General features: G+C 39.1%; 1 protein-coding gene across 1 annotated transcript in view; it reads right to left on the bottom strand.

Moving 5' to 3' along the window:
- The window catches only part of LOC119726705 (dystroglycan-like), a 92,096-nt gene that overhangs the window by 65,336 nt on the left and 5,271 nt on the right, over window positions 1–21,489 (bottom strand). The window contains exon 2 of the mRNA XM_038198506.1: window positions 19,844–19,893. The gene's annotated coding sequence lies outside the window, so the exon portion shown is untranslated. The remainder of the gene's footprint in view (window positions 1–19,843; window positions 19,894–21,489) is intronic.

Raw genomic sequence — 21,489 nt, 5'->3', positions numbered from 1 at the left:
CCATATCAAATAAGATATTTCTCCTGTATTGTAATTGCATTGGCAGACCTTGTAGATCAACGCAATTAGTTTGGATGATTATGACCGTTTATTGGTTTACATGTGATGCATGTAAAAGCACGCTGAGCATAAAGCTTTCATCCTAACAGCAATCTGCAGCACTTACACATGTACATGTACCTCCAACTCTGGGCTCAATTTTTAATGAGTGCTAAAAGCATTAACAGGAAATGGTGCTCAGCAAAATGTCCATGCTAAGCAAAAAAACAAGAGAGAACATATATCAAAATGATACTTCCTATTCGGTCTAATGAAAACAAACAAGTCTTCAGTGATTATTTCTATCCTCTGGGTGTTTTTACTTCTTTTTTTAACAGTGATGCAAGAATTCCTTTTTATCACAACTGCTTGTCCACAATTTGAACTAATCATGTGCACATAACCTAAGCAACCATTTCTTTTGTTTAGTTCTTCTGCATGACATGAATTTTACAGACATGCAATGTAAGTTGGGACTGGGCAATTCCTCTTGACAAGAGCCCAATCACAATGAATCTCCAAGACAAGATGTGCAACGAACAGAAACTGACAACGGGACAAAGCGCAAGGGCCGGCCATTATTCTCGTATCCTGTGTCACCGTTGACACAATGGCAAAGAAAGAACCATTGAACCACCAATGAACAAACCCATGAGGAAAAAAACACAACACCCAGACAATAAATTGCAACAGTGTTTAAAATGTTTCTTTTTTTCCTTACTCTCTCCCACTGTTATATCCAGACAATGTTGGAACCCTGGGTTGGTCCTTTTGAAGAGGGCGAGAGACACACACTTGAGCGAGTATTCCACAAAGGTCCCTCCCGCATCATCGGTGATGCCAAAAGGAGTAGATTGATGAGGATGTCTCACTGGCGGAAGCGAAAGCAGGTCGTCAAGGACAGACGCTTCTTTGTTTTTTAGTGACAAATTTGCAGAATGAGTCATGATTCGACCCGAATACCCGGAAAGGAATTGAGTATACTGACTAACGTGGGAAACAGCGCCCTCCTTCAAGAGACAGAGGAGATGAGGAGTTTGCTCACCACATTTAGGGAGTTTTCATTTTGTCACATGGATGGCTAAAGAGATTGTCAATATTTCAAAAATATGTCCAAATCAATATGGTGACCACAATTAGAATACCTGCTGAGGTGGCATCCCATTCAACAGCTATGTTTTATGTACAGTGTAATCTTAAAGTAAAAGTATGCGTGCATTTTAGCAATACGAATGATCGAAGGAGGAATAAAAGTGTGTATGATGCATGTGAGGGCAGGCCATCACCGCGTTATGGGGAAGATTTTTATTGTTAGGCAAATAGGGACTGAGTTATGGGGACTTTCTGCTGTCCCCACAGCGTCTTCAGTCCCCATAGTGCCATGGGCGATCGTGTGTAAGTCCCCACAACTACGGAACAAGTATACATGTGTACGGTACCAGCACAAACATGCAATGGCTTCTACATGTGCTTGCCTGCGACTGCCAGATACTCTGTGATGAACGACTGACCTGTGATGTCATTTTTATCTTCAAGTTATGTATGTTCCTCATCAGAACAACGGAAGAAGGAATCACAAAGACTTATTTTCATGGAGAGTACTGAAAGTTAGTGGCTGGACACCACATGGCACTGTTTGCACACCCAATGCAAACTGGCATGTTTGCGATACATCTAGATGGTGTTCGTTTTCCATTTTTTCTGCGCTGAAAATGCATTTGGGCTGTTGGAAAGTTAGAAAATAACATTAATATCTGCATTTTTTGTTTGTCACCACACGATTCTCGGGGGGGGGGGGGGGGGGGGGAGGGATGAAAACTGAACTCCTGCTTAACAAACATTTTAAGTAAATGGACCCCAGCTACAAATGTAGAGAATTTATCACATGTATGCTCAATTCTCTTGAGTACTCAATGAGTAATCTGACAAAAATGTAAAACTGTGCAATTGTTCAGCATGAGGTAGTAGAAATATAGCAAACTGGTTATCTCAAGTTCTCCACACTAGATGAAGTTACCAATTTCATTCAAACTGCCAAATTCTTAAGCACTTCTAAACAAATCTTAGAGAGATAGGCCCGTGTTGACAACATGGTCATTTTGGAACTACTGTACATACGGTGTCTTTGGGTGACATTGATTCTTAACATTTTCTTTTAAAAAAAATGGTTGAAATGTACATGATACATACCGGTGTACATGTATGCCAGAATTAAAAATAGATTTTTATAAGTTACATATATACCGGTAGGTTACTTTAGAAATCAAATAGACTCCCAACTTAAAGAAATAGTTTTTAAGAGGTTTTATATATGTTTTAAAGGTTTCGCTGTGAGGCCTGAGACTGACTACAAATGATTGATTGTTTTCATTACATTTCAATTAGTAACACATGCATGCTAGTATAAGCCTGTCATTGACTCTAGAGCAAGTATCCACTCATGTGCAAATAACTCATTCTAATTCATGAGTCTGGATACATTTCATTAACGCTATTAAAGGCCGTAGCTATGACTGTCGTCAGAATGTTCCTATGTTGTTGTAGTTGCCGAAGATCTCGACAGTAGCTCTAGACAAGATATTGAGATGCGGCTTTAGTAGTGTCAGGCTGAACTAATTCACAGCTGTGAGGCTAAGTTAGAATCTGGCATCTTTGTCTTCTAGTTCTATTACAGAGGCAACAGTTCCCTTCATGGTTTAATTGGGGGGAAACGCCACAAAATAAAAAAATGAAGGCCAGTTCAATCTTTGTGCAAATGCAAATGTGAAAATGAATTTGACATCAGGGAACATTCGCAGCAAAATTTGCCGGAGTTAAAATGTGTTGAACTCTTGCAAATTCACAGCGCAAATACTTACCGTGACATCACAAACTTGTGTTCGCGTTTGCTTTGGCACTGTATGAAGCAACCTTAAGTTTCCATCTTATATTTGAAATACACTGTTCCCTTTAATATTTGCAATATTATGCATGCCTCTGCGAACTTGGCAAAATGACTGTACTGTTATTGTAGTTTTTCAATTTAATGTCAGGAGGGAAAAATGATAGGGGGTTAAGATTATGGGGGAAAAGCTTTACTTCCGGCAAATTTTATTGTACTTCTATATTATTAGTACTCTAGGATTTGATTTTTAAAACTTGAATTCGCAATGAAAGTGGTCGTCAGTCATGCAAGACTTAAAAATCAAATCACTTTCAAAACTGTTTTCGTGTCCCGTAGAGTTGGCAGAATAGAAAAGTACATCTAGCCTGAAAACCACAATACCCAGGAACCACAGGACCTCGCACCTGAATTCGCACCTCAGACAGGTAACTCAATAGAACAATTATACATCGGGATGAAAAGGCTGGACCTTTTCTTTATCCAAGTCAGCAGGTAGCAAACAGGAAACTACACAGACATCGTATGTGTGTGTATTAAAGAAATTCAGTGGTTTGGTCAACTTTTAAAATTGTAAAATGGTTAAAGTTATAGTCCATCATTTGTAATTTGTGCATTTTGTTCGTTTGAAGCAACAAAAGTGATAAAAATCTAAAGAAGGGTGAGCACTGAACAACTAACCTGATGAAATTTCAGCGAAGCTTCAGCTGTATATTTTGCCGAATAAAAAAACAAACTACTAACGGAAATTTCCAACGGTGCATTTTAAAGACGCACCGTTGGAAAGGCCTTCTTTTGTTGATTACTTCAAAATGACAGCTTGCCAGAGAGAATAATTTCACAGGGAGTTTAGTCCCCTTAATATCTTTCAACCAAGTGTGTTTGTCAATAATAATGACGTCAGTTACTTTTTGGATAAGTTGCAAATGATGGACTATAGCTTTAAGTTATAAGTCAACTTGATGTTAATTCATATTCATTGTACATGTATGACTGCATGGAATACAGTATGTGCCGGTATTACTTTGCTGTTATTTTATTCCTCAGAATTTTAATGCAAATGCTTTGAAGGATCATAAAGCAATCTCAGAAAATTGTCAAAGCCAAAAAGGCTTGACAAGCAAAAAGGAATATCTCCCAATTGGATTAAAGGTGGCCCATAAGTGACATCGATCACTTAAGAAGTCCAAGTACATGTCCATCATACAACCAAGCATTAACATGTATGCATAATGCAAGTGTCAGTAGTGATGACTCTAACCATTATCTGTACAGGAATTATGATTTCAGAAATGTTCATGAAATTTTTATTACAACAGGCCTACACGTACTGACTGTCGCCTTTTGTCACAACATATACAGTAGAGAGGTGCTCTCTGTTACTTTAAAGCAAGACCAGGCATGCAACTGTAAATTCTCCCCCAAAAAAGGGGAAATTCCAAAATTCTGTTGTACAAATTCCAAAGACTTTGTACAGTGTTTTTCAATTTTGAATGGCAGAAATGAGAATACAAAAACAAGAAATCAGCTGATCCAAGGAAAAGCTGCATGCCTGCTAGACTCGACTTACATGTACTTAGTTCATCCATTTTTTAAACTCAATAACTGTCCAGTCAATCAGTGAAGTAAGTCAGTCAGAGGAAAATAGGCTGGCCCGTTGAGTCCAGCAAAAATTTGGGTTAGACAGAAATATGCATTCCGGAAAGTACATAGTATTTCTTTTATCTTGGCAACTACTTTATTTTTGCAACTCTGCAAATAATGAACAAAATCTGATCATAGCAACATGTACCGGTACTAATAATCTGGTACATGTACATGTATGTATCCTTGGAGATACATCAATCACACAACGTTAGACCATTACAACATATACATGTATACACTTGTATTGTTGATGTCCCCTAACGTGGCACGGCCCCTAGCGTGGTGCACTTTGATTTTTCGCCTCTAGTTGCTTGCTAGAACAAATGTTTTACCTCAAATTTCACAGTAACTGAAATTTCATGAAGCTCTAAACATTCCCGGTCATACACCTGAGTTTAGATACCCGTTACAAAGTTAACAAAGAAATTTGACTTTAGCATGATTTTACGATTATATTTAAATGCACAATGAACCTTTTTTTAAATGCTCCCAAAAATAAGAACATAATTTTCTGACCAACATGTAGTTGGATATGAGACAGTGGAGATAATAATGTTTTATATTATATCAGAATTTGTCAACTTTTAAAGAAATTCTTAAAAGTTAACTTGGGATTTTCCAAGATTTGTTCAAGTGCGCCACGTTACAGAACACTCTGCCGATTTTGTGCCCAATTTCCAGACGTTTCTGAAAATTCACACTAAACTTCACGACACTGAAATTGTTTACAAAGGTTCAACAGCAAGCATTTATTACGTAAAAAGTGCCAGTATTTAACTGAAGGAATATGCAGCTTTTCAACAAAGAACTTTGGCTACACTGCATGAGGAAAGTCGAGAGAACCGTTGAAGTGCGCCACGTTGGGAGACTCCACTATAGCATAATGAACCACTTTCATTGGGCTACTATCAGCAGAGAAATTTCTTAAAGCTATAGTCCATCATTTGCAGCCATCCGAAAAAGTAGCTGGCGTATTATTGTTGAAAAACATACTTGGTTGAAAGATAGTAAGGGGACTAAACTCCCTGTGAAATTAATCTTTCTGGCAAGCTATCATTTTGAAGTAATCAACGAAAGAAGGCCTTTTCAACGGTGCGTCTTAAGACGCACCGTAGGAAAATTTAAATTAGTAGTTCGTTTTGTTATTCGGCGCAGCGCGCACAAGCATTGGCACGACGCACAGGCGCGCGCGGTTGCTATAATTCGTCGGATCAGTGCGCGACATCACGTATAGCTGCAATTCAAAACAATTCAAAACATGATTCAGCAACTTTTGATTTAAAATTGAGATCCTAGAATGCCGTTTTTCTCGGAATATACAGCTGAAGCTGAGCTGAAACTTCATCAGGTTAGTTGTTCAGTATCCTTCATTAGATTTTGAACACTTTTGTTGCTTCAAACGAACAAAATGCACAAATTACAAATGATGGACTATATCTTTAAGCACAGAAATTTTGCTGAGCAAAAACAAGTTTACCAGCCAAAATGCCATATGCTATTGCATGTGACTGGTTCCCAGCTAGCACATGAAGTTGCTTTTCATGCTTAGCAGCTCCAAGGAATTGGCCCCATGCCAATATTGGTCGAACACAGCGAACACAGAAAACACCCCGATTCCCTCAACTTGGCTGGAGCCCAATTTTAATTTGCTGTAACAAAATAGACCCGGAGACACCACCTGGTCAAGACTTGACAAGCTGCGAACACTTTCAAAAGTTGATGAACTTTTAAGTCCAAAAAAAGTGCAGCACTGTCCGGGATGACCAGTAGGAGATTGCGGATGGTTGCCACAGCAACCGGTTTTTCAAGGACCACACATTCAAAGGAAACCCACCCGAGGGGGCGTTGGATAGGTCGTTTAACTTCCAGGGTCCATTTTCACCGCCCAATCCCAAATGGAAACAAACTAATATGAAGATCAAATGAACAAACTTTATGTCGCACTTTTTTTGACTAGCTTCATTTACACAGCCTGAGGGGACTTTTTTTTAATAGGCTCTGAAAAAAGTCCTTGCCCAGATTTTGCCGCTTTTTTCCCCAACTTTTGTTGCCGAACAGATGTTGCAGCAATATATTGGATTACAGTTAAGGCAGTGTTCTTTAGAGTAAGATCTAATCTACGTAACTGTTTCATTTTGGGGCTTTGGGTGACCGAAAAAATGAATGTGAGGTTCGAGGCTGAAAATTGTTTTCAGTGCTGTACTGAATGGTGATGAAACAGCTGCATTCAATGGTCGTTTGGTATGTGTAGAGTACACATCTACATGTACATTTACTTGGAAAGTGGAATATGTTTAGAGATAAAAAAATAAACATTTGAAACGATGAAACATAACATGACAAAAACCTATGTACCGGGTATCATGTACACCAAACATGAAATGTTTGGGGAAAATTGTGCTGCCTCAGGTGTACATGTATCTAGGGTTGGTATTGTCAATTAAAAACAAAAGTCTTAAAATTGGATGAAAGGTCTGACAGATTGCATTTCTTTCTACACTGATGTCTTTCTCTCAGATTCAAAAAGTCTGATTTCAGACAAAAATCTCATGCCTGTATGGGTGTATCTGACCGATTGCAAACAAAATGTGGACTAACTAAATTTAGTCAATAGGAGGCAGTATTTCTGAAAAGTTTTCTCTAACGATTGTCGGCCGACCATCGTTGGAAATTGATGCAAAAACTCCACCTTTCCTGAAAATGACAGCACACCAGGTGCCATGATTGCACAGAATGCTTGAAATTATAATTCACTTACATGTACAGTCAAGTGAGTTATTTCATAATAATTTTTTTTTTTTTTTTTTTTTTTGATGCTTGCAAATATTGTTCATCTGCTGTTTACATAGTTTCACCTTACAAAGATGTGGGATGTGCATGCAGACCATATGCATTCTGTATATCTCAGAGGGTTTTCTTGTATAAGTTTCATTTGTTATGACAAAGCAATACAAAACCTTACCCTTTAACTCCATTACTCCGCCTTAATTAACGCATCTGGGTCTCCTAGCAAAACGGTTTACTATTAAAAAAGTTAAATCAACACATACTAGTGCAGTCTGACAGAGATATGCAATGACAGGGAAGCTATAGGAATAGCACTCACTCGAGTCCTGGTACTAATTCATGCAACATTTGCCGAAGCCGATTAAATCCAATCAATTGCATGCTGCAATCAATTCACACTAATTACTGTTGGCATATGAGACCCAATTCAATATTGACCTGTGACTGACGGTTTCAGTTCATTGACTTTCAGAATGCAACAGTTGCGGCAGCGTTACTGAGATTCTTACTGCAGGTAGGGGGTATCACAGCTGCATGGCTGCTTTGCAAGGACAGGAATTGCTGGACAGTACTTAGGAAGAATTCCTCAAAAATATAAAGATACATTATGCATCTGAAAGAACTGAACTGGCGGCTATACCGGTACATGTACATGTAACTTCAAGGCAAACTTCACAGGATCATTCGCATTTACCACAAAAGTAACCTTCCAAATTATCATCAAAATAAGCACTGCCAAAGCAAATTGTGAGGCACAGACCTGGCGTCAGTTGAGAAAAATGCAAAAAATTAACGGTGGCGATTTTTTTCCCTCCAGATTTATCTTACCAGTATGTCTACTACACATGTTTGAAAGAAATAACATAAAAATCATGGAATAAAAGTGTTTTTGGAAAGAAAACAAAATGGCATCTTTCGGTTTCATGACTACAAACTCGAAACTTTAAAAGCTTTTCCTCAGTATTTTACTTTCTTGATACAAATGTATGTCGATAAATGCAAACTTCAAACAACCACAGCTTGTCAACGGAATGTCCAACTGAAGTGCAACAAACATTTATTCTCTTTCCTAACATCCGCAAACCCTGATTTCGACCTCTGCCCAGTTATGTCTCATTTTGCCAGAATGCCTCACAAATATATCATGATCAGCACCTGTATGCAATAGCAAAACTTAGCTGAGGACCAGTCACAGGCAATAGAACTCACATGGCATTTTGGCTGGTAACCTGTAAGCAATATATTCTGTAAATCAAACTAGGTTTTGCCCTTCACCGACATATAAACACTGTTTACTCAGTGTGTTACGTCCCGAGTGACTTTGGAAAAATCACTGAGTATACAGTGTTTATATGTCGGTGAAGAGCAAAACCTAGTTTGATTTACATCACCCCCATGCAAAAATTCCATTCTTCTGAACAATATTCTGTGTTTAGCAAATTTCTTACTAAACAGTATGTAGCTTAAAAAACTTGCATGAAACTAGCCCTTTGTCAGGTCATCTGAGTTCAACATAGACACATATCTGCCTGGGTGTGGTTGAGTTATTTTAAGAAAAAAAAACCCTGTTATTTATAGCCCTGTGAGACTGATGTCAGAGCATGATGTGGAGCGTAGGTTTATTGTTGCATAGTCACACATACAATGTACATACTGTACATGTACATGTACATGCCAATGTACCGTATGTTGAATGGCACCAGGAGAGACCGTCAAGAGTAATTTGAGCTATGATGTGTGATGTGGATCAGGTCATGTGATCAGGGTTCATGATGAACTCATAAAATGTACAACATTGCAAATGTAGCTTTCTGGGTGAAGGGTACAGGAATGGAAATCTGAGATTTACTATGACAAGTGGTACTGGAATTTTTTTTTCCAGAGTTAGAACTAGAAGTGTACTTTTTTTTATTAACATGTTTAAATTTCATACATGCCACAAAACAATGGATCACTTTTTTTTTTCATCATGTCTATTTCCTTTTGTCTGTTCTTTTGAAGAACCACTGAAAGAAATGTGTGATTTACTGAATAAAAATCACGCTTTTTTTCCTTTAGCTTAATACACGTGGGAGGCTCTAAACCTCCTCCCACACACACACTCTCACACACCCCCACATCCCTGTACGGTACGTTTACATCCATGAGAACAATTTTAACAAAAGCAGTTCTGCCAATCAATCGTTAAAATAACTTGTCTAAATGTTTTGTTACGTCTGGGAACACCTCATGACACCTTGAACAAAATATGAACTGCCTGCCGCCTGATTGAAGAAATTCAAAGCAATAAATTCTCCTTTCACAAACTCCCTTCAATCTTTCAATACTGAACCCCCCCCCCCCCTTCCCCCCAGGAGATTGAGTAGCCACCAGGCATATTATGGCCCTAAAAGCATTCCTTTTTTCAATAACTTTATTGACCCACATAGAAACCAAAACACGGTTAATCCCGTCAGATTTTGTCTGGCTAATCCCCCAACTTTGTGATTTAATCCCCATTCATGAAGTATCGATTCGGCAATTTAAGCCTGGAGAAAAAGTTCTGTCTCTTGTGCCTCTAAAAGCAGGGCTGCATTCTGGTTTCAAACCAAGGCCATCGATTATAAACTTTTTTAAAAGGGTCGGTTTTTGGCACTAACAGGCTTCGGTGTACAAAATATATACATGAGCAGTTGTTGAATACCTTTCTTCACAAATATTTGCGTTACAATTAATTACCATTTGGGGGGGGGGAGGCTGTTCGACACAGGTCCAAATGACAGCATGTGAACAGAAACCATGAAAGTAATGCAAAAGATCATGTTTTCATTTTAACAAAACCAATGCACAATGTTGTCTTGAAATTCCAAACGTAACTCAACCAATGTTATTAAGCAATATGAATCACCTAATTTGAATAACGATCAACCACAAAATAAGAATTGTGGATTTGCAATTCTACTTGTTTTTAAATCGACAGCAACTTTCCCCCAAAGTGTAGGTCATTATTCAGAATTTTAAATAAAACCAGTAAAAAAAATGTCCTCAACCCAGATTGTGTCTAGCAACACTACAATGAGAACTGCATTTAAAACAAATTGGAAGGTTTCACGAGATGGCCAACAAGACCTCCATGATCCCATTTCTATCACCTGGCAGCTGATGTAATTATGACATGCAATTAAAACTCCCAGGCAGGCCAGAAACGTCAGGTTTATGTACCATCAGCGCAGCAGCTGAAAACACACCAGAAGTACATGTGAGGCCCGAATCACCCTCCAAATATGGCATCTCTCCTCCAACCTTGGCTAAGTCGTCTGGACCCTGGAGCCTGATAGGATCACAAGCCACTGACAAAATGGGCCAATTTCATGAAAAGGCAAAAGCAGGCGCTCGCGACTAGTTTTAAACATCGCTGACCGGTGTTTTACCAGTGTTTTAAAACCACCCACATGACGAGCTCTCGACCAATAGGAATGGGTTAACTGTCTCAGGTATTTATAAATGTACCATAAACACACACAAACAGACATGTTTACGTTACATACCTAGTGTGGACATTCCCTTGCTTTCGAGTAGTTAAGAAAAACCAGTGAAAAAACTCATTTTTCTCAAACTGTGAAAAATCTTTCAACCCAATTTTTTTTCTATGATTCCCTTTAGTGTTTCTCTTCACTTTGCCACAAAAAAAACCTAACCCCAAAATGCCTCTAAACTTGTTTTCCAGAAATGGGGAAACACTGTGTGGATGTGGGCAAGTCCACACAACGTCGCCTCTACCTGGTTTATGTGGGTCTCTTTTGTTCGGAAGTCCACACAGTGAATGTAATGCCTACCCACCCACACACACACAAGGTTTATAAAATGCTTTATCTGGGACAGTAAAGAAAATAAGTTTTGCTGCATGCCTAGTTTAATTGTGTTGTACCGGTATGTCAATTCAACAAGATATAATAACTGCAAAGGAATGGTAAACTACGGTAAATGTGCACTTCACTTCTGCATCCTTGATCTAAACACTTCATTTGAAAATTGAATCATTCACGATGCTTCTCTCAGCATGACCGTCCATTGAGAAAGTCAGATATTTCCCTTTTCATTCATGTTCAAGCAAATCAAAACAGAGGGTCTGACATTTTGATCCAAGTAGAATCTCTCTCAGTTAGCACTGTCCCTGAAATTCAATGATCACCCACCACTCTGTCTTCAGTTGGAGCCATCGTGCTTAAAGTTCAGCTAGCCTACAGATTCCCAAAGCAAGTACCATGTACAATAGATGATCCTCGCACAGTCGGACATCTTTTGGACCATTCGGTGGTGTGATTGACAACCCCCTTTCCATTTCAATTTTTAGCGCATTCATGCCGACCATGAAAACAAGTTCATCGTCCTCCATTTTTGGTAGCATCAGAGGCATTAGGATGGCATATTGTTAGAACCTGATGTGAATTCATCTTGATGATAATGGCATGTTGAATCACGTCATTAAGATCCTTCACGAGACCTTTCAGATAAGTAGGGAATGTGTGTACGTGCACGGAAAGAGATACAGAGAGGAAACGTGCCCTGTGGGAAATCTTTCTTTTTTAAAGCGACCAAAGAATACAGTACAATATACCGGTAGGTACACATGTACATGTACCGTATTTGAAGAAAAAAAAAATCACTGTTTTTTTGTGGTAACTGGACGACTATATCAAAATGAGAAAAAAAACTGATGTGGTATTAGCATAAACTGGCCCCCTATCAGTTCATTCATATGAAAGTACCCTATTAAATCCCTTCAGTAATTTACTACCTGAACCTTCCTTACTCAAGATATTGCAAAATCCAACACTTTACATGTATGGTAACTCAACACCAACACTGTTGGACTCTGATTCCGGTGGTATGCCTGTCCCAATGTAAAGCATATAGTCAGTTTACTCACTCCAACAGATTCCAACAAAACATGCAGATTTTGAAGGGTTGCGGTGGTTAGGGTTAAAACACATGTTGTTCTAGCAATACATTTAAATCTTCAGCAGTTTGATTTGTTCCACTTGACTTGCAATAGCACAGCCATTTTACATTACTATCCTTCCATGTAGTTTCTGGTTTTTGATTTCAACTTTGGTTTCAAATTTGGAAATCATTCGGAATTTGTGGAAAATACCGGTACACGCTGATGCTGAAAATTTTAAAAATAAATTTGATAAAATCCTTTCCGAAAGATTCATCAGAACAAGTTTCAGAAGCTCAGTTCCTCTCACGCAAAAAGTTTGTTTGGTAACACTAACCTATAAATCATCCGCGGAAAATGTACCAGTACGCAGGTGCTCCGTGCAGGGCTAAGTCAGCTCTCCCAGTGTCATAACTTTTTTTTTACTTGAACCCTGGAGGGGGCATGACCTTTCAACAACACTCCCTACAATTTACTGTTATGACATTCAATTCTCGCTGGCAGTAGATAAACCCTGAGAAAACAATCAGGGATTTTTCTCGGGAGTGAATTTCACCCTTGTGAGTGATTAAAGGTCCCATGAAATAAATTCTGCATCGGTGCGTAACATATTTTTTGGCTGATATACAGGGTGTCTAAAAAAAAGAGGTAATCCTACTTTAAAGGGTTATTATGGCCCGACTATATGTTTACCAGCAAAAAGCATGGTATCATCTTAAAGCCGAAGCTTTGTGCTTTTCAATGATACATTGGGTTACATTTCCAGGGTCACGCATCATGGAGCACCATTGTCTTGAAATTGTGGTGAAATGCAGTTGGTTCACTTTTGAACCCATGTCATTCTGTGGACGACAAGCGCCGTCGACATGTCTCTCAAATGAATGAAAGGACACGTTACTGGCAATCCTATGTATGTAATGTCAGTCTAAGTTTTAAGTTTTAAAGGTGCTCATTGTCATCTTTCACTTTTCACAATTTCCATGATAACATAAGCTCACTGTGGATCATTACTGCCCGACTGCCAAAAAAAATCCCCACAAAAACAAAGACATCGAGGGGAAAAAAGTGAGAGCCAGCCCAGGGTGAGATCACCCATGAGTAGTGAAGCCCGTCTAACCAGGATATTTTCCCCATTTTTGATGGGCTCTCGACCAATCAGAAGTCCGGATTTGGCCCCACGTGACCCTCATTAGCATAAAATGAGGAACGGGAATCTACCATTGATCATGGGGGTGTCACAAGTATGAGGGGCTTGCGTAATTGCAAATAATTAAAGGCGTGTACCATTATTCTGGTATTGAATAATATACGTATAATAAATATGTATTTTACGTAAATTGAAATGTACGAAACAATAATGATTGTCTAATTGAAGAATTAATCTTTTAGTAAATTATTATCGAGTTCGGCGAACATCGTCTAGAATGGAACAACCCTTAAGATTTGTTATGAGTGACTCATCCCGGTAGTCCATAGTGCAATCCACATGGAAAAGTTCGTGTACGTGTACAGACATGCAAGAGTTTCTTCTGGTCGAGTTTTAAAAAGTTTGAAAAAATTAATTTACGTATTTGTAGTAAACAAACACTCAGTGGTGAACAGCGTACTTGCATGGTATAGTCCGATGATTGTTTTAACCATGGAGGAATTGTCTTAATAATAGATCAGAGAGCTAATGAAGCCATGCGTTACGGTGGCCCTGGAACGACATTTTAATATTGACCTTTTTTGGCAAATTGCCTTTCGATGTTGGCCTCTTCCTCGAAACCTGACTAACTACAGATAAGGATGTGTAACCTAATATGATGTGGTTGAATAACAGGATGGGGTTAGACTAGAATTGGAACATTTTCTGGAAAGAAAGGTAATCTATACGGTGTAGATTACATTTCTTTCCAGAAAATGTTGCATGGATGGCTATACATAGAAAAAGAAAACCGGTCAAGATGTAAACCAAAACGTACATTTTTGATATTAAAGATATATTCGTCTCCCGATGGCAAAATATCGGTGTCTATGATTGCTTACTATATACAGGTGACCCAAACAAATGCAACCCTGAAACATTTGTCCCTTTTTTTTTTCAAAAACGTGATCTATGAAGTTTTAAGTTTTGGATATGAGATAAAAGCTGAGAGTTTTTTCTCTTGTATACTGAAAAAGTCATAAAAACAGTTCATTGCGTGGCTGAGAAAATGCAAATTAACCGGGCTTCTTCACTGGGCTTGTCAGTGACTGGCTGGGTTCCGTAATAAACTCCAAATCTAGAGGCCAAGACTACACCTACCGAAGACTATATTCTCAACTGGAGCTGTCCGTTGCAGACTCGTCTTTGTCGTCAGTGCGTGATCAAGTGAATTATCACAGATATATATACTCGGCCAGCAACACTCGCTGGTGAATAAGCTAGACCAAACGACTTGTAACGTGACGACACTAAAGGGAATATATAGATGTATGTGAACGGTGTCAATTATAAGCCTGCATTGATCTTAGATATTCACTCGGAAATATTTCCGGAAATGGTTTGTCGTTTCGCTTTCGATGTTGGCCTCTTCCTCGAAACCTGACTAACTACAGATGAGGATGTGTAACCTAATATGATGTGGTTGAATAACAGGATGGGGTTAGACTAGAATTGGAACATTTTCTGGAAAGAAAGGTAATCAATACGGTGTAGATTACATTTCTTTCCAAAAAATGTTGCCGTCAGATTGAAACTCCATCATAACTGGTTATCTAACTATAGGGCTTGGCAAGGACTTTGTACTTTTTAGAATGCATGATTCACATTGCGAAGGAGGACGGTTCAACAATGATATTAACAAGATGCAAGGTCAAACGTTCACAATGCGAAGGTACATGATTCATATTGCGAAGAAGCAAGGTGCAACGTTGACATCAAGCATGATCAATGGTGTACATTGACAAGATCGAACGTGAATATTAACAAGTTGGAACATTCACATTAAGAAGGAACAACTTCCAAAATGCGATATTAAGCCGCGTGCAACGTGCATATTGCGAAGGTACAACGTCAATATTAAGAGGTTACAAGGTTCACATTAAAAACGTCAATATTAAAATGTCGTTCCAGGGCCACCGTAATGCGTTCTATACGGAGACCGATGGTCGATCACCCCTCGATGACCGCACCGATCATGGAGCAAATAAATAACTCCGTGCTTCTGCACCGATATTTGCCAAGTCATATCGTGTATGTTATCCAGGTGCAATAACAATTACCAGAACCATCTATGTACATGTATATGTGTGCGGTGGTCGTAGAAAACCACAAACTTTCAGCGTCGGCTCACTCGGTACGGTGTGTACAGTATGTACACGTACATCTGTATTGAGGGACTGACTGCATTCTACACATTGTATATTTTACACCATCCTATCAGATACCCCTGTTTCCCTAATCCACATAGACGTAATTCTTTCAAGAGTGTTCATTATATCGATTATTTTTCACCGACTTAACCTACCTGCATGTACAGTGGGGGATGGATTATTGAGCGTTCTAAATATCGCTTGTCAGGAGTTACGCAACAGTAGTGAACAGTAGTTGTCCCTCGGACAATAGGACTTAATTGGCAGCGCACGGCATGTGCGGGAGCTTCAAATATCTGTACGTGAAAGAAGTCAATGAAGTTGACCGACTAAACATGATTTCAAGCCTTAATACTCCATTATTATTATTATCATTAAAGGGAATGTACATCATTGGATTTTGCTGTAATTTTCAGAAATGAACTATTTGAGAGCTTAGTATAATAGATCAAATATTGTTACACTGACATTTTTGAAGTTTTGTGATCGAAAAGGTTGGAAACACCAAGAAAAACAAAAATGTTCAAGTAGTCTGGTTCCCTGACTCCACAAAAGATAAAATAGATCAATTTATAGATGATGGAAAATTGTAAGGCAAGGGAACCAGTCTAGCTGGCCTGCACCCGTTCATGAACATGTAACCAATAGCAAACACAATTTGGACTGAAAAATGGTAAATTTGGAGCAGTAGTTGAAAAATAGTTAGGTTTTTCCAACGCTGGTCGGCCGATCACCGTTGGAAATGTTTACAAAAATACAATTTTCTTGAAAATGACTTCACACCAGGTGCCATAATTTTACAAGATGCTTGAGACTGTCATTTACCAACATCCTAGTAAGGTATTTCGTAAAAACTTGGTAGTTTTATTTTTCGATGTTTGCAAATGTTGTATATTCCTTTTAATCATAACTGGTAATGAAACCAAGGATTCCTCAAAAGCGCCCTAGGCACTGTAGCTCGCAAGCCTGAAGAAACCTGTAGAGAGAAGACATTGAGAAGAAGTTACAGTTTTAGAGGTGGGAGGAAAAGCCCAGAAGAATATTCTGGGGAAAACCCACGGAACAGACAGGGACTGAAAACCCAATCCACGTATGGGCCCAGGCGGGATTCGAACCCGGGTCACAACGGTGGAAGGCGGGGAAAGTACCGCTACGCCAACCTGACTCCCCGTTGTCTGTACAGGAATACGCCGAACCCTAGTTGTGCCACCGTGCCGGACTTGTTTACAAAATCAAGGATATAAATTACTAGGTCTTTTTGTGTTAAACTTGACAAAAAATCTTTGTATTTGTTAAAAAAGATTCGCTTGACTGCCCACAAGGTCTTCCTGTTGGCCGTTTCCGTGACCTGATCTCCACTCATGCCATCGTTGATATACTTTTCATGTTTTTCACTCCACATCTCATTGGTGGCTTCTATGGCCTCTTTAAACCAGTGTAAGTAGGCTGCATTGTCTTCCAAATCAGAACTAGATTCATCTTCATCAGATGATTCGTCATCTTCCACCTCCATGACGGATTCGGAATCATTTTCCTCAAGATCTTCGTCTTCATCATATGTAGATTCAGTTTCATAGATTTCCATTTCCGGATCTTCAAATCTACTGCTTTTAAATGCAGGTTCAGAATTATCCACCTCAAATTCGTCTATGTCGGATAATGGGATTCATCTTCAGCACGTGCATTTTCGGTATGTCTCAAGAGGTTATATCTCCGTCCAAAGCGTTTGTCACACTGGTGACAAGCATAGGGTTTGACTGCAGAAATAGTATTCATGTTGAAGCTTTGAAGGTTAATCTCGGAATGGTAAGGAACGGATGAAATCATTTAATATATATCTACTCATTTGGTTACTCATTTACTCATTTGGTTACTCATTTACTCATTTGGTTACTCATTTACTCATTTGGTTACTCATTTACTCATTTGGTTACTCATTTACTCATTTTGTTACTCATTGACTCATTTCGTTACTCATTGACTCATTTCGTTACTCATTGACTCATTTCGTTACTCATTTCGTTACTCATATGAGTAACCAAATGAGTCAATGAGTAACGAAATGAGTAAATGAAAGTGGAAGAATATTGTTCAATTGTTATTGCACCTGGATAACATACACGATATGACTTGGCAAATATCGGTGCAGAAGCACGGAGTTATTTATTTGCTCCATGATCGGTGCGGTCATCGAGGGGTGATCGACCATCGGTCTCCGTATAGAACGCATGGCTTCATTAGCTCTCTGATCTATTATTAACACAATTCCTCCATGGTTAAAACAATCATCAGACTATACCATGCAAGTACGCTGATTTCTTTTGTAACGTCGCGGCTCACTTGACTTATATTTTGGCCACCACCACTGACCAACTGACCAAGGTTTACTACAATTTTTCTAACGTAGTGGTTACTTTTATAATGCCGCAAATCACTTTTTCGGCGTTTTTGAAATAATAATCACTACGGAAATGTGTCCCTTTTAGAACATCATAATATGTGTACGTGACCAAAATGCGCGTCAACTGTTGATACAACGCGCGCGTATTTACGCGTAGAACGTTCGTAATATACGCGGCCATCTTCGTGAGACCGGGGCGAATTGGTCAATATGAAAAGTCTACTGTGTGAATGTTGTATGCATATCCGCTATCCAGTCTTTATATAGAGATCAGTGGTGCACGTACACGAACTTTTCCATGTGGATTGCACAATGGACTACCGGGATGAGTCACTCATAACAAATCTTAATGGTTGTTCCATTCGAGATGATGTTCGCCGAACTCGATAATAATTTACTAAAAGATTAATTCTTCAATTAGACAATCATTATTGTTTCAATTTACGTAAAATACATGTATATTTATTATACGTATATTATTCAATACCAGAATAATGGTACACGCCTTTAATTATTTGCAATTACGCAAGCCCTTCACACCCTTGACACCCCAATGATCAATGGTAGATTCCCGTTCCTCATTTTATGCTAATGAGGGGTCACGTGGGGCCAAATCCGGCCTTCTGATTGGTCGAGAGCCCGTCAAAAATGGGAAAAATATCCTGGTTAGACGGGCTCCACTACTCCCATGGGATGGATGCTTTAGTGTGAAAAGGCCTACAAGCAACATGGGCACTCAGCAACATCCAACAATGGGGATACAATGTCTTCCAGTATATTCTCCATTTTTTTTTCAACTCGAGGGTGTCGTTATGCAGTGTGTCCACAGCTACCCATCAGCAACGCATTCATTAGCCTGAAACCTTCACCGCGTCTGCCCTCCAGTGCTGTGACGCATTTCAGACACCTACTAATGCGTTTCGCAGAAGTTTGCTAATCTGTAATATTCAGGCTAACGACCGTGCCATAATTTATTCATAGTATGAATTATGAAATACGGCATTCCATCAAGGAAAGTACTCCTGGATTACAATATTAGTCAGGAGGGCATTAATCCTCTGAATCCATCACTCATTTCACATCCATGTTAATTGTGCCCCAATGGGTACATTCTTTAATCTACATTCTTATAACCATAATTGCTTTACAGACTGCATTTTCTGAACAAAGCAGAAGATTGGTGCCTTATGCAGCCAGCCACAAAAAAAATGAAGCATGTGCTTGCTCTATTGTATTTGTACTACTAAATCTTTCAACTATTTTTCCTAGGTTCATTATCCCCCCCAACCCCACCCCCACCTAATTTACAAGGAACCTTCCTCACTCCTGCAAAATCCAACACCAAATGATGATTATGGTAAACTCAACACCCTAACTGTTGGACTCTGCATAACGGTGGTAAGCCTAACCCCATGCAAAGCATAATCAGTTCTGTTGTAGTACTCACTCCAACAGATTCCAACAAAATATGCAAGCAGTTGGATTTTGATATGGATGGGGTGGTTACCCTTATTCAGCACATGAGGCTTTCAGATAAAACTTGCCCTGCGTAGAGAACAGGTCTTCCATATCTCAGCAAGCTACAAAGCCAATCAGCAATTCATGAACGCGGTTCCCATCAAAGTACCACTGCAAGTTGACAGGCAGTAACACTCGGATAATGTGCCACTTATACTAGTCCATTAAGATCAAATCGGCCGAAGCAATGCAATTCAAATTCATGAAAATGTGCACGGATTTCTACTTTTTCTTGTAAAAAGTAGTTGAAACTTGCCTCTAGATTCATTTGATGAATGTACAACTTTCGATAATTAAAGTTCACTAAACTCACCAGTGGATGTAATGTTGATCCAACTTGCCGATTGTAGTTTCCAGGCAGTTCTGAAAGAAAAAAGTCGAGAGAAGAAAGGCTTAAATGTGAAGCTTCTTTTAAAAGTTGAGGACACTTGGAAAGCAAGGTAATCGTCTAGGTCTTCGTCCATTTCAATTAAGTGGGAACAAGCTTGTAATACACGTAGCCGTAGCTCTGGAAGCCTGTTTAGGAAACGGCCAACACAACCTTTTACTATATGTACTAAAAAAAAAACCTTTAAAGCAGACTGTTTCATATTACTATGACAGTGAACATGTAAAAGCTTAGTCTTACCTGCTGGAGTGCTAAATCCTTCCATAAAAGTCACTGGTTAACATAAAATGGTGCAATAAACAGGACACCGCATCATAAGGATTTATAAATGAAGTTAATGCCATGAGACACACTACACTAAAGCATTGGGTGTGAACTGGGAAACAAGTAGACAAGTGTAGTTTAGAAGTTTAATTGAATATTTCCAAGTCGTACAATTATCCTTAAACTTGACCAGCCCCTTAGAAACATAAGATCACAAGAAGTTGCTATTGTTACCAGCACATTATTGCTGATTCATCATAAATATGTTGCTTCCTATAAGATAGTTGGGAAGATCCTGGGGGAGTCATTGGCTGCCTTACTTGGCTTCTGTTTTGGTAGTTTCCTTTTATTAACGACCAGTGTCTGCCGTGATGACAACTTCCTGCTGGAACCGAGACTAGAGACCACCATCATAATCACATCACTTTGCAGTTGCCTACATCCTACATTTACCAGAAACCTTATGGGTTTCCCTGTTTTCTATCACCGTGAACAAGCTGCAGCTATCAAGAATACATTTTCGGGAAAAATAAATCTTCCCAATTCTGACCTCGTGACCTCGCGCTTCTAGGCAGGTCACTGGTTTTGATCCTGGGTCAAGCCCTACGACCTTTGGCCTGAGTTATTTCACACTTGCATGGCATCTGTTGAGGGTTGGCAAAGGCCTAAAAAACAAACTTCTTCGATCTACGTAGAGGTTGGACTACAACCGCTGTAAAAATGAAAAATTTGGTTATGCCATGGATGGATTGGATATTCAATAACCTCGCAATTAAAAACAACTTAAACCATTGCGTCACACTATTGTTAAAAGTGTAGATTCGGATCTACGAATCTCTTACACTGGTCACAAAGTGTGGATTCGGAACGACGAATCTTTAGTAAAGTGTGGATTCGGAATTACGAATCCACACTGTTCTCCACAATGAGCATGAATACGACCGTCTGCGTGAACATTTGCTTTCCGAAAATTAGGTCCTACCAATGCATCTTCACTGTCAGATTTTCCGCCATCACTGCAAAATCTACTTTTAGTCAGAAAGAAATCGTCGTCTGAACTATCCATTTTGACGTAAGGAGCCTGCCTATACACACAAAATGACTTGGTTGGTACGGGTGTGGCGATACACATGCTAAACACGCCAGGAAATAATGTTGCAACCTGACGCCACTTCCGCGCTTGTGTACAAAGTCGTTTGAGAGTCATTTCAAGTATTTCCTAACAATTTTGGAAACATTATCAGTCCCAGTCTTATCATCAATTTTGCAACCGACGAATGGCCTTCATTGAGATGATATATGAAGAA

This window comes from Patiria miniata, unplaced genomic scaffold, assembly GCF_015706575.1.
Source record: "Patiria miniata isolate m_02_andy unplaced genomic scaffold, ASM1570657v1 HiC_scaffold_2, whole genome shotgun sequence".
In the NCBI taxonomy this organism is placed as follows: Eukaryota; Metazoa; Echinodermata; class Asteroidea; order Valvatida; family Asterinidae; genus Patiria; species Patiria miniata.
This window is presented reverse-complemented; position numbering and strand designations above follow the sequence as displayed.